General features: G+C 34.3%; 1 protein-coding gene across 4 annotated transcripts in view; it reads left to right on the top strand.

The window, feature by feature from the left end:
- LOC106880637 (transmembrane protein 198) overlaps window positions 1-3321 on the top strand; it is a 140485-nt gene that overhangs the window by 1066 nt on the left and 136098 nt on the right. The gene's annotated exons all lie outside the window — the stretch shown is intronic.

Raw genomic sequence — 3321 nt, 5'->3', positions numbered from 1 at the left:
ATATATATATGACAGCAACTGCGTGAGTATATATATATATATATATATACACACACATTCACACATATACGCATTCATACACACGCACAAAGACAAACACTTGTATATACAAAATACACATGTGTACATGCACATATATATACACATACATCTACACAAACATGTAGGCATACACACACATATATACATATATGTATATATATACTTACATACAAACATATACACACATACATATGCGCATATAAACACATGTAAATGTATGTATGTATGCATGTATGTATGTAGGTATGCATGTATGTATGTATGTATGTATGTATGTACGTATCGATCTCCGTCTGTCTATAATGATATCTTCAGTATCAAATAGATTTTGAATTTCTTACTTGACTGGTTTTACAAATATCATTTATCTCGATATACAAACACACATACAAATAACATTCTCCACACGCACGTGCACACACACACACACACACACACACACACACACACACAAACATGAACACACTTTTTTCTCGAAACAGTTTGTCATTGTACGTATGGGGATGTGTGTATATGTGTGTATACAAATACGACCATATAAATATATTTATATGCAGATGCGAAAACGTGTATATGTGTATGTCTGCAGTTACATCCATGTGTTTGTATGTATGTATATGCAGATGCGTATAACAGGGGCCAGCAATAAGCCTATTGCCCATATACGCATATTTTGAAATACTGCAGTCTGTTTACCATTTCCTCTCTCTCTCTCTCTCTCCCACCCTTTCGCTCTCTCTCTCTCTCTCTCCCACCCTTTCGCTCTCTCTCTCTCTCTTTCTCTGTCTCCCTCTTTCACTCCCTCTCCCTCTCTCTCTCTCTCTCTCTCTCTCTCTCTCTCTCTCTCTCTCTCTCTCTCTCTCTCTCTCTCTCTCTCTCTCTCTCTCTCTTGCTCCTGCGTTCTCTCTCGCTCTCTCTCTTTCGCTCTATCTGTCTATCTATCTATCTGTCTGTCTGTCTATCCATCCATTTATCTATCTATTTATCTCTCTCTCTCTCTCTCTCTCTATATATATATATATATATATATATATATATATACACACATACATATATACACATACGTAAACACACACACACACACACACACACACACACATACAAATACATATACAGATAGATAGATAGATAGATAGATAGATAGATAGATAGAGACACACACACATACATACATACATACATACACACATACATAAATGTATGTATGCGCATATATTTGTGTGCGTATGTGCGTTAGTGTAGAGAGGATTAGGGGAGGGATTAACAGAGATTAACAGAAACATATACATACGATTACATACAAAATACATGTCTTCACGTAGATAATACATATTTATATGAATACATATATATTGATATAAACATATATACATATATGCATAGACACGCGTACACACACACATACACACACACATATGCGTCTGTGTGTGTGTGTGTGTGTGTGTGTGTGTGTGTGTGTGTGTGTGTGTGTGTGTGTGCGCGTCATATGTGTACCAGATTTATGTATATTATGAAATTCATTATCAGCCGTTGGTAGTTTATGTGTACGTTTGTTTGTTATATTGATAAAATCAGAGTAATGAGAGGGACGGGACAGTGAGTGAGGGGGATAAGAAGGAGAAAGAAAGATTAACAGTGATTGGAGAAACTGTGACTGGATAGGGAGAGGTAACAGCAATCGAAAGAGTGAGAGGCAGATAGATGAAAGAGTGGAGAAAAGGTATTAGCAAAATAATTTTTTAAAGCTAGTATGGGGAAGGAGTGATGTGATCAATAATAGTTGAACATTGAATGTGAAAGTGAAAGTCAAAGTAGGCGAGTCTTGCCGAAAATTTTTATGCAATGTAAATAAATAGGTAAGCCTAAAATATCAGAAAATTAATTGTGGATGGAATGGCACAGTGGCATTTAGTGAAGGATTAGATAGATAGAAGGTAAGACGAACAAGTGAAAGATAGTTCGAGAACTGTCATATATATATATGTGCATACATACATACATATATTTACATACATATGTGTGTGTTGTGTGTATGTATGTGTGTGTGTGTGTTCGTATGTGCATACATATATGTATATGTGTGTGTAAAGAGAGAGAGGGGGTGAGTGAAAATGGGATAAATAATCAAGTCAGCAACATTTCCAATGAATTATATCGATAATATTATTTAATAAATAACAACAACTATAATAATAATAATAATAATAATAATAATAATAATAATAATAATAATAATAATAATAATAATAATAATAATAATAATAACAGACAATACAAAGAGAGAGAGAGAGATGCGAATGCAATAGCCTGTCTTTGTCGAGTTCAAAATGAGAAGTAATAAAAATTCAAAATTATAGAAATTCAAGTCCAAAGTATGAACGAGAGCAACCAGTTTCAAAGTTCAGTTTTACAACTGGCAAAAAGGAAGAGAAAGAAAAAGAGAAGAAAAAGAAAAAGAGAAAAAAAAGGAGAAAAAAGAAAAGGAAAAAGAAAAATATTTAATCAAACGGTTTTCTATAAATTTGATGAAATTCTCCTGTCATTTTATTCATTCCTCCAAGGCATGATGTTAATAACCCACAAACATATTACTCCTCGTGCATTTTGAGTCGTGAAAGTGTAGCAGATTCAGAATATTTTCTGAGAATGTGCACTTTCAAGTTTTTTTCAAAATTGCAACTGTTTGAGGCAAGATGTTCGGCAAATTCTGTCGAACTACTGCTATTGTGCCTGACGTCATATCTGTGCCCATTAAGTCTCTTGTTTAATTGCTCTGTTGTACAACCAAAATAAGTCAATTAAATAGAAGACGAAGAAGAAGAAGAAGAAGAAGAAGAAGAAGAAGAAGAAGAAGAAGAAGAAGAAGAAGAAGAAGAAGAAGAAGAAGAAGAAGAAGAAGAAGACCCACATGAAACAGCAAATTTTAAAAAGTCTACGAAAGTGAAAGTAGGGTTCATCTAGAAAGTAAAGAGAAGTCGGGAGCGATAAAAGAGTAAGGGAAGCTGACGAGTGATAGAGAGAGAGGAAGGAGGAGAAAGAAAGATTGACAGAAATTATGCAGTGGGAACGGGTGAGTGAGAGTCTGAGGGGAGGGGAAGGATTGTTACAGAGAAACATTTGTAAACTCGGAAGAGAGCAAAGCAAATAGGTGAGCTTCATTATGTGTGTGTGTGTGTGTGTGTGTGGTTATATGTTTGTGGTTGTGTGTATGTATATATATATATATATATATATATATATGTATGTATGTATGTATGTATGTATATATATATAGATAGA

Source organism: Octopus bimaculoides, chromosome 9 (assembly GCF_001194135.2).
Source record: "Octopus bimaculoides isolate UCB-OBI-ISO-001 chromosome 9, ASM119413v2, whole genome shotgun sequence".
NCBI lineage: Eukaryota > Metazoa > Mollusca > Cephalopoda > Octopoda > Octopodidae > Octopus > Octopus bimaculoides.
Note: the sequence above shows the minus strand (reverse complement) of the source record. Positions and strands in the feature narration are given on the sequence as shown.